The sequence below is a fragment of the Marmota marmota genome, unplaced genomic scaffold, assembly GCF_001458135.2.
Source record: "Marmota marmota marmota unplaced genomic scaffold, marMar, whole genome shotgun sequence".
Lineage (NCBI taxonomy): Eukaryota > Metazoa > Chordata > Mammalia > Rodentia > Sciuridae > Marmota > Marmota marmota.
The window spans coordinates 25,958,306-25,970,008 of record NW_025999869.1 but is presented as its reverse complement, the minus strand read 5'-3'; the positions used below and the strand labels follow the sequence as shown (position 1 = coordinate 25,970,008).

At 42.7% G+C, this 11,703-nt stretch overlaps 1 protein-coding gene and 1 pseudogene across 1 annotated transcript in view; both read left to right on the top strand.

Moving 5' to 3' along the window:
• Positions 1-11,703, top strand: part of Col23a1 (collagen type XXIII alpha 1 chain) — a 354,581-nt gene that overhangs the window by 97,028 nt on the left and 245,850 nt on the right. The window lies entirely within an intron of this gene.
• On the top strand, positions 12-6,688 carry LOC125610843 (annotated as a pseudogene).

Genomic DNA, 11,703 nt, shown 5'->3' with positions numbered 1-11,703 from the left:
GAGAGAGAGAGAGAGAGAGAGAGAGAGAAAGAAAGAAAGAAAGAAAGAAAGAAAGAAAGAAAGAAAGAAAGAAAGAAGTTTTAAGCTGCCAAATCAGAGGTAATTTGTTATACATCAGTAGTAATCAAATACAAAGACAAGGTCAATACAGGGTAACTGTGTGTTATTGACAGCTCCCAACAAATTATCCCAGAACTAATGGTTCAAACAACAAACATTTATCATTTTGTGGTTTCTGAGAGTTAAACATGCAGGCAGGGCTTAATTGGATGTCTCTGCCTCAAATTCCTTCACCTAGATGTCCTCATGGCTTATTCCTTCTCTTCATTTAGGTTTCTGCTCCAGTGGCATCTCCTCCAAGGAAACTGGCTGGTCATGCTAGCATTTGTCACTCTGTCTCCCTTGTAGCCACTTAAATTTCTTTACTTGTTAGGGTTATGTTGTGTCCCCCACAAAATACAAATGGGAAGCCTTAACTTCCTGCTGCATAGAAAGGTGTTCTTATTGGAAATTGAGTCTTTCTAGATATAATCAATTAAGATAAATTCTCACTGGATTAGGGTGGATCCTAACCCCGTGATTGGTGTTCACATAAGATGAGGGAATTTAGACACAGAGGCAGACCCAGGGAAAATGCCCTGTGATGACTCAGGAAGAAATTAAATTGGTGAGTCTACAAGTCAAGGATTGCTGGCAACCACCAGAAGCTAAGAGAGAGGTAAGCAAGAATCCTCCTTTAGTGCTTTTAGAGGGAACATAGCCCTACCAATACCTTAATGTTAGTCGTTTGGCCTCTAGAATAGTGAAATAAACTTCTGCTGTTTTAAGCCACCAGATTTGTGGGGTTTTGTTATAGCAGCCACAGGGAACTAATACATGTTTATTACTACCTTCTCTCTCTCTCTCTCATTCTCTAATTCATGATTTATGGTTTATAATCTATATTCCCCCATTGAAATGCAAGTTTCTTGAGAACAACTGGCTTCTTTATTGGTTTGTTTGCACTGGAATCTCCTGTACCTAAATCAGTGCTGGGAACTGGACTTACTAAAAATGTGGTATGTGAATTGATAAATATTTACTTATTTATCAATTTGTGCACGTGGTACTAGGATGGAACCCAGCTAGACAAACACTCTACCACTGAACTATATCCCCAACCTTGATTAATATTTATTTACTAAAATAATGTCCACAATATAATTACTCTGCAGTAAGCCACATTCCCCTGCAGTTAGAAGGATTAAGAAAGAAGTAGGACAGGTTGACTATTTCAATATGAATTTTTATTTTTACTTTATTTTATTTTCTTCAGTGCTGATGATCAAACCCAGGGTTTGATGCTTGCTTGTCAAGCAATCTACCACTGAGCTACAGCCCCATCCCTAAATTTTTTATTTTTACATCTCAGAAGATGCCAAGATTTCAGGAAGGAGGGAAGTGTTGAACTTCAATAAAATAATTACTTAGTTATGAATATGATAAAGGAATGGAACCATTTAGATTTATATTATGTAGCCTACTACTGTATTACCATAACATATTTGTGAACTCCATTTCACTGGATGCCTGTTTGGGGAACAAGTTCTAGTTTCACTGAAAACAAGGAAAGAAGAACTAAGCAGGGGAACCCTTAAAGTTAATTATGAAAGAAATTGAGTCAAGATTCTGGCTCTCTGGGGCTCCTTTGAGACCCTGATTAAAGCTCAGGGCACAGACAGAAGTGCCTATTCATGCAAAATCTCATGTGTTTTGAGAATTTCCTGCAGCCAGGTTAAGAGCTCTTGTTCTAAAGAATTTTTTCAAAGTAAGTTCATTTTCCTGACTGAGAATGACCTCAAGCCTCTTATCTGAACTCTGCTTTCCTTTTGCAGGGGGTAAGATGGGGGCTGTGTGTAGACACTAGTGCTGAACACTGTTTCATGAGGTTGTGGGGAATAAAAATAGTTAGATCTTATTAAGAAAAATGAACTCATTTGAATGCAAAACTAATAATCTGATATGATTGTTCAGCATCTTTATCCCAAGGTTCTCAAAGTGCTTGGTTTTTTGTTTGTTTGTTTTGGGTACTCAGCTTTGAGCCCAGGGGGTGCATAACCACTGAGCCACATTCCTGCCCCCTCTTTTTCAATTTTTAATTTTGAGACAGGGTCTCACTAAGTTGCTGAGGCTGGCTTTAAACTCATGATTCTCCTGCCTTAACCTCCTGAGTTGCTGGGAATACAGGTATGCACCACTACAGTCAGCAAGTTGCTTGTTTTTCAGCAACCATAAACAAACCCCAGAGGGATGCTGGAGATCTGTGTAAGAGCCCTAAGAGTCCTGCTCAATGAGTTTTCATGGAATACCAGGTATCATTAATTAGCCCATAGACTGATCAGAGATGACTGACATAAGAAGAGTAATGGTACTGGCTTTGGGATCAGACTGGACTTCCCACCTCTCTCATTGACAACCTGGGTGACCTTGGGCACATTGCATAACCAGCCTAAGCCTCAGTTTTCTGACTATAAAATGGAAATAATAATCCCTTTAAAGGATATCTTGATCTGTTTTCTGCTTTTACAACAGAATACCACAGACTGGGTAAATGATAAGCAATAGAAGTTGTATTTGGCTTGTGATTCTAGAGACAAGGAAGTCCAAGAGCATGGTGCCAGTATGTGGAGAGGCCATTTCATGACATATCACAACATACTGGAAGGGCCAGCACACATGGCAAAGAGGAAAATCAGGCTGACCACGTCCTTTTAATAAGGAACCCACTTCTGCAATAACTAATCCTGTGATAACAGAATTAATCCATTTATGGGGCACAGCCCTCCTCATCTACTCACCACTTAAAGGTCCCACCTCTCAATACCATTGTATTCAGGATTAAGTTTCCAACACATGAATTTTGGGCTGGGGACATGTTCAAGCCCTAGCTGGCAGTGTTGTGGGAATTAGGAATGATGCATAACCAGCACTTGGCACTGAAGCACTCCGTGAATGGTAGCTATTATTGCTGCTGCCATTGTTAATATTATTAAAATTGACAATGCCTTACATTTTGTAATGTATAACCCATATCTGGCTATGCATCAGATGTAGCTGAGAAGCAGTGAAGACAAATTCCCAGGCTCCACCCAAGACCTACTGAATCACACTTTCTTGGAATAGGGCCCAAGTGTGCCTGGAGTCTGCAGTTTGAAGCTTCAGACCCACCTTGCTCCCTTGTCCACCCTGAGATGGGTCCCTGGAGACTTACCATGGTTGGGTCTCATTTGACCTTCCTGAAGATCACGGTGGATTAGCCACGTCCCTCATGCAAAATGATGTCCCTCAAGCTCCTTTCACATAGCTTCTGCATGCAGCTTTCTCTCTCTCTCTCTCTCTCTCCAGAGACAGAGAACTCGTCCCTCCACCAGCCCCTCTTTGTCTTTGAGATTATTTTTAAATGCACCCAGGGTTTTATTTTAATCAGGTATGGTAAGATGACAGATGTGGGGCACTCTTGCCCCTCCCAAGCACACTGTGCCAGGATTCTGAATCTTTCTCTCACTTTCCTTTTTAATAAAATTCCTGCTCACTTGCTCACCTCAGCAGCAATCATGGTGTTCATTCTTTGACTTGGAGGAACATGAACCTGATCCCAACTCCTGCTGGGACAGTTCTTATCCCAGGAACCACTCAGCTGACCCAGAAAGACCTCCTCTACACACTACAGTCTTCAAAAGCAAAGTGCATTATTACCAGTGACACAGTGGCCCAGCAATGGATGGTATCTAAATGTGAAAATGTCCACTCCAAGCTAATTGTGTCTCTAAACTCCAGAGAGGGTTGGGAACACCTCAAGGAGATGATGAAACATGCCTGTGACAGCCACACCTGTGTGAAGACAAAACACCCTGAGATGATGGCAATTTACTTTACCAGTGCAAGAACTGGACCTCCTAAATTGATCATACACACCCGCAGCAGTTTTGGTTTAGGATTATCTATAAATGGAAGATTCTGCCTGGATTTGACACCCTCGGATATGATGTGGTATACCTTAGACACAAGCTGGGTAAAATCTGCATGGAATAGTTTCGCTTCTCCAAGGATCCAAGGAACATGCATATCTGCACACCATTTGCCCATTTTGGGTCAATTTCCATCTTACAAACACTCTCCAAGTTTCCCATCACTATTTTCTGTTCAGCACCTACTGAATACCAAATGCTTATACAGAATGATACATGCAGCTATAAATTCAAAGCTTAAAGCAGTGCATGAGTGCTAGGGCGCTAGTCATTCCAGAAATGATAAAACAATGGAGAAATAGGACCAGCCTGGATATCTATGAAGGGATACAGACAGAAACAGTGCTAATCTGTGGAAATTTAAGAGAATGAAAAAATAAGCCTGGCTCAGTGGGAAAACCTTCTCCTGCTTTTGATGTTAAGATTTTAGATGAAAACGGCAATATTCTGCCTCCTGAACAAGGAGATATTGGAATCCAAGTTCTTCTACCTAACTGACCATTTTGCCTTTACTCATTATGTAGATAATTCCTCAAAAATAGCTTCAACTCTACAAGACAACTCCTATGTCACAGGTGACAGAGGGTGTAGGGAGAAAGATGGCTATTTCTGGTTTGTTGCAAGATCAGATGACATCATATTATCCTCTGTTTACTGCATTGGGCCATTTGAGGTAGAAAGTGCCTCGATGGAGCACCCTTCCTTTCAGAGTCAGCTGTTGTCAGCAGCCCTGATGCAGTAAAGACCATTATTGTTTTGAACCCTGATTACAAGTCACATGATCAAGAACAACTGAAAAATGAGATTATGGAGCATGTAAAAAAAAAGAAACAAATTATAGAACCTTACAAATATCCCAGAAAGGTAGAATTTATTCAAGAGCTGCCAAAGACAGATAGTAGGAAGATAAAAAGACATGAACTAAGGAAGAAATTTAAATTCATTTCAATTCATTCCATTCTCAAAGTCCATATAAAACAAACATGGTATCTATAAATCTGTAGAAACCAAAAGTTTAGGAAGAGGTGATTTTTTTTTTAATGTGGCAGCATCCTTATAAAATGTTGATTTTTAAATATTTTGTAATTATGACATCAGAGGCTGAATTTTGAAATAAAATATTCAATAGGGGGAAAAAAAAAAGGATGACAGATGTGGAGAAAACCACCTCGAAAGAAAAGCCGGGCCACATGTGGAAGCATCAGGGGGGTCAAGAGAGGAAGACACGGCAGAGAGCAAGGGCCAGAGCTTTCCTGGGAAGGAAGGGGCAGGGCAGGGAAGGCAAGCTGAGCAAGGTGAGGATTGCACAGTTAAGTAATTCTTGCAGGTTTTGGGCTACAGATTGGTCCCTCGTTGTTTGGTGCCTGTCTTTGTAGTGATTTAGGGCAGGAGAACTATTGATTTGGAGTGTTAGAGTTAGATAAACTTATTGGTTGGGACATGGGATTTGGATTGGTTGGGTTGCATTCAAAAGGCATGTTTGAAGGCAAGCCATTTGCTGCCTTTAGAAATCAGCCAGACCTAGGACCACAATCTCTCCCTGGCCACCAAGGCCCACGGTGTTGAATAGGTGACGGCTCGACTTTGGGGCTTCTGAAGGCTCCCAGCAATCACTGCAGACTTCAGACAGGCTTTTCCCAGTATGACTTTCAGAGCGGGGCCCCAGAGGCTGGCTCTGTGGGACAGGCGGCATCCAAATCCAAATGTAGAAAGCCACTGTTTTCTGTGAGAGTCCAGATGCTTCTGGGCAAGCAGCTCTCCAGGAACCCTGGATTTATTTCTGGGTTTCCAGTCAAGCAAGATGCTTGGGTACCAAAAGCCAGGCATTTCCCCCAATGGCCTTATCTTTGATTCACATTCTGGTTTCCATCCACCTTTCTGTCTCACATTCTGTCTGTTTTCTATCTCTCCCTTTGGCCTGTTAAGGAGCTCAGATTTGTACCTTCTGCATCTTTGTATCCTGATCTGCTGCTCAATATTGGCTGCTTGCCGTGGCTTCTGGATTGAAGGTGGACTTCAGCTTTGGGTGGGGAATTGGACATCTTTACAACCTTGGCACAATACCTGCTTCACAGAGTTCTGGACCATTCTAGGCAGTCCTTAGAGCAAGGAAGACAGTTCTAATTTGTGGGCTGGGCTTGCAGAAGTCTGTAATCATAGGAGCCCAGGCTGCTCAGTTGATGGGTACTGTGTTTGCTTGAAGATACTAGCTCCTGGCTAATAGGACACAGGGTCAGGGAATGTGAAGCCAGATGAAATGAAGACCTCATGGTAACTTCACCAGAGGAGGAAGGTGCAAACCCTAGATGGTCATCTCAAAGCAAGCTACAGGCCTAAGGAGGACCCTTGCGGAAGGGCTGAACCAGATGTTGATCAACCAGGACTTTCCATTAACTTATGAGTTTGATCTACAGCTGCTCTGTGTTTGTCTGGCAGATGTCTGCATGCCCTGGATGTGGAGAGAATGAAGTACTTGGAATTTAAATGGACTGATTTAGTTGGCTGTAGTGATCACTTGCACTGTTAGATAAATGGGGTGGAAACGTTTAAAAATGAACGGACCATATTATGATGATTAGAATAAAAGACGAGTGAGAAGAGATGCCTAAGAAAAATAAAAATAAAACCATGTTAGCGTGATGAAATTTCCCTTTAGGCCTCTGCACAGTGGGCTGCTTAGATGAATCACTGGAGATGTTTCTGCAGCCCATCCCTGCATGGCCATTAGGACTCTCAGGGAGGAGCGCCCCATCTCCTTCCCAAGACTGATTCTGGTTATCACCAGCTGCAAGCATCTTGCCTGGGAGATGGTCAGCTTGATGGTTCTGCTGACAGGGCAGGGGCTTTCTGAAGAAAGGAGCAGATGGCAGAACTACCCTAGGCTCTGTCAGTAATACTGCCAGATATAAGGCCAGGTCTCAGCTGCCTGCCTTGCACTGGGCTCACCCAACGGTGCGTGGCTGGGGACTTTCCCTAGGGCCACGGGTGAGATGCCCGTCTCCTCCTTTTCATCTCACACTTATTCCTGGAACTGATACACTTTCAGAATTTGGGTTGAACACATATGTATTATAGTCCTTTGTACAATGTGGTAGGGCTTATAAAAACAACACAGTTGGCTGTTCATATCTGCAGGGTCCTAATGTGCAGGTTCAACCAACCACAGATTGAAAATATTTAGAGAAAAAATTGCATCCATATGAAACATGTACAGACTTTTTTCTTGGCATTTTTCACAAAGACAACGCAGTGTAACATCCATTCACATAGCACTTACATTGTATTAGGTATTATAACTAGTACAGAGATTATCTAACATATACAGGAGGGTATGTGTAGGTTATATGCAAATACTAGGCCATTTTACATAAAGGATTTGAGCATTCTTAGATTTTGGTCTCTGAGGGGGGTCCTAGAATCAATCCCACAGATGGCAAGGGACAACTGTATCAGAGTGAAGATAAGAATGCTGTTCAAGCAAACTAGGCTGGAACCAAGGAGGGATGGGTAGGAGATGAACAGAGGGAGCTTATTCATTGGGCAGTGTCCTACAGGTAATGAGGTCCTTTCTAATTATGTTTAAAGTTGGGAACTTATCCACCCCTAGGCATATGCCAAAAGAATTGAAAGTAAAAACTCAAATCGATTTTCTTTTTGAGAGAGAGAGAGAGAGAATTTTTAATATTTATTTTTTAGTTTTCAGCGGACACAACATCTTTGTTTGTATGTGGTGCTGAGGATCGAACCCGGGCCGCATACATGCCAGGCAAGTGGCTACCGCTTGAGCCACATCCCCAGCCCCTCAAATCGATTTTTGTACATATTCATAACAGCATTATTCACAAGAGCCAAAATCTGGAAGCCACTCAAGTGTCCATCAACAGGTGAATGCATAAACTAATTATGGTCTATGCATGCAAGCAAAATATTATTCAGAAGGTCACACAATGGCATGGGGCTATGGGCCCAGCTACTCAGGAAGCTGAGGTAGGAGAATCACTTAAGCCCAGAGGTTTGAAGCCAGCCTGAGAAACGTAATGAGATCCCATCTCAAAGAGGGAAAAAAAATAAGGAAAGAAATTCTGACATACGCTATTACATGGATGAACCTTGAGGACATTTTACTAAGTAAACAAACCAGTCACAAAATGACAAATACTATATGGTTCTATTTATATGAAGTGCCCAGAATAGTCAAATTGATTGGGACAGAAGGAATGATGGTTTCCAGGGTCTGTGGGAGTTAGTGTTTAATGAGGACAGTACCAGCTTGGGAAGTTGAAACAGTTCTGGAAGTGGGTACTGGTGACGGTGACACACAGTGTGAATGTACTTAATACCATTGAATAAGCTGATTAAAAATCATTAAGATGGGGTTGGGGGAGTCGCTCAGTGTTTAAACACTTTGCCTAGCGTGCATGAGGCTCTGGGGTCTATCCGTAGCACTGCAAAAACTAAAAATGACTAAGATGATCAATGTCATGTATAATTTACCATAATAATTTTTTTAATTTTAAGAAGTTGGGAATTTATAAATTAAACATAAGGCACACAATGGAGAGGAACCATAGACTTCAGGACCTCAGATAGTGCCACCTCAGAAGCACAGGGTCTTGTATCTGCCTAGCCCCCGGGATGCTGGGAAGATCTGGGAGGATGAACAGGCACATCCCAAGCCCACACTCCTGTGGTCCAGGCTCCAGAGTTAAGGGGCAGGGAAGCCTAGGTTTGAGCAAGATGTGGGCTGATTTAGGATTGTGTGCAAATACTGTGTTTTGTGGGTAGTCTCAAGAGGCAGCTCCCTCTTGAGACACAGTGAAAATTAAACAATGTTCCTGCAGGTGGTGCCTGGCCCTGGGGAAGACCCTTCAGGAAGTGTGGGCTGAAGTTATGGTTGATATTCTTTCATTCACCATCATCCCTGTTCCTCTTCACACCTGGAGCTCAGTTCATTACCTTCCACCTCCTCCATGAACCCACAACCACACCTCAAAGCCCTTGATCTCTCTCTGGCACTGGGAATCTTTCCAGCTCTGGCAACTTCTCCCAAATGAGGGGCGTGCCCCCCAGGGAAAGTTCATACATGATGCACAGCTGGGACATGAAATGAAGTTGACCCCCTTCCTGATCTTCTGCAATGATGTGGAAGAGAAGATCTCATGCTGATGCTAGTGTGTCCATAATTATCTCTAGGGCCTGCTCATCCCCTCCCCCCACGCTTTTTTAACACACAGAGAGAGCCAGCCTCAGACTCCAAGCCTCCAGCTCGCTGCAGTATCTGGTAATAATTTAATAACTTCCCTTTCTTGTATTTATTTTTAGAGTTACTTTCTATTTTGGGTAAGTGAAACTGGTTTTCTATTTACCAGAGTGTATAACGTTTACTTTTAAAAATAACTTTAAGTAAAAAAACATGGGTCAATTTAAAGAATAATATTAAGTCAATAATAAGAGAAGAGGTGTGTGGCTCTGGCAGGAACCACAAAGGAGGGGCACAGTGGGGTATAGACATTTGATAGACCTGGAGAATTTCTGTGCATCTTTCACTCCCTTGGCAAATTTGAGCTCCTCTCTGACACCCTACCCCTCCAACTGAACAACCAAATAGCACCAAAGTGCACATCAGGTGTCACCCTTTGTGGAAATTGCCTCTTTGTATTTCTAAAGAACATTCCCTAAGGCAGGCAACGGGGGGGGGCACCCTGGGTCCCCAACCCTCAGCCAAGAGTAAGCCCAGAGCAGACATCTGGGAGTGTTTGAAACATGGAGGTTGCTGGCTCAGAGGGGCAGAAGGGTGGCCTCAAGGGCAGGGAATGGCAAGGCCCATGCACTTCTAAAAGACCAGGCCAACTTGTCTAGGCATCAGAGGTCTCTCTCTCCTCAGACCTCCTTGGTCCAAGCAGCAAAAGTTTCTATTTGTGCCCCTGAAAATGTGGATTCAGAAAAGGATCAATGGGCAAGCTCCCTCTGAAGGGGAGGTGGTACAAAATACGGAACTCCAACACAGGATGAATTTAGGCCACATGTCTCAACACAACTGTTTTATGGGTTCATGCAACCTAAACTTGTGACAACAGTAGTAACAGTAGTGCCTGCTGCCTTTGCATTTTATATCACACACACACACACACACGTGCATATATATATATATATATATATATATATATATTCTCACATTTACCATCATCTGACATCTCTCCCTTACAACACTTCACAATATATTTATATATGTGTATATACATATAAATACATGTATGTATTTATGCATACATGTAATTTTACTTATTCTTCAAAATAAATCCTGTCTGTTATAAATTTGATCCCATGTGTTAAGGGCTTGGTCCCCAGTCTGTGGTGTTCTTGGGAGGTGGTAGAACCTTTAGCAAGTGGGGCCTACTGGAAAGAAGTTGGGTCACTGGGGGTGTGCCTTTGAAGGGGATTGGGAGTCCTGGCCCCTTTTTCTCTTTTTGCATTCTAGCCACCAAGAGGTGATCAGCTTTGCTCCACCATGCGCTTCCCGCCATGATGTTCTGCCTTGCAACAGGCCCCAAAACAGTGGAGCTGACTGACATGACAATGGACTGAAACCGGGAGTCCAAATAAACCTTTCCTCCTTGTAAATTGTTTATCTCAGGTATTTTGTCACAGTGATGGAAATCTGACTAAATACTATGTATATATTATTTTACTTATTTATCAAAAGAAATCTCCAAAGCTAGGGACTGTTACATGTGGTAAAACTGAGGCTCTACTTTGTCCGACAGTCACATAGATAGATTAGGGACACAATCTGACATCTTCTGATTCTTCTATCTATTCTTCTGTCTACTCAGCCTTCCATGTAACAAGTTAACCCTCACACATGGCTGTCCCTCTGTTCAGCCCAGCCTGGTTGGGTAAGAACTGCTCTGACAGTCCGTCTCAGTTGAACAGGAAATGTTATGGATCCCATAAAGACATACGCTCAACTCCACATGGACTCTGACCATGGCTTGGATGCTTTTCAGTGTGGCCAAATATATCAGCTACCCAGGAAACAACCTTATACTTGGCTCAAGGACTGGTGAGACCCAGAATATGGGGCTTCTGATGCCCAGGGCTGGGGTTTGGGATTGTGAGTCATCCTGCACCCTCTGTCTACCAGATGGTACTAAGATAGGAGTGCCCAAGCCTCAATTTTCTGCAGCTATGTTTGAAAGCACTAGCTTAGAAAACTTAGAATGATCAATGAAGAAAGGTTGGCTGTCTCTTTTATGACAGTTCAAGGAAAAAATAAAACCAAGTTAAGCTTTGAAAAACAAGCTACTATGTCAAGTGCTAGTCCTACTATGATCAGTGGCTGACAAGTCCCGTCCTAAGTACTGCAGACATATCAGCTCATCTAATTCTTATAGCCTGCTGTGTTTGGAAAGGTTTGAGTGTGTTCTTCAAAGATACCTGTGTTGGCAACTCAGTCCTGAATGTGGCAGTGCTGAAAGGTAGTAGGGTACCTTTAAAAGGTGGGCCTATGGGGGAGGTGGTTAGGTCATTGGGAGCACTCTCCTTGGAAGGGATTAAAATTCTCCTGGGACTTTAAGTTAGATCTCTCAAGAGTGAGCAGTTATAAAAGAGCCCCTCCCCACTCTATGGCTCCCTGTCTCTCTACATTATTACCTCTGCTCTTGCCATTGTTACATGCCATTCACCTTTATGATAC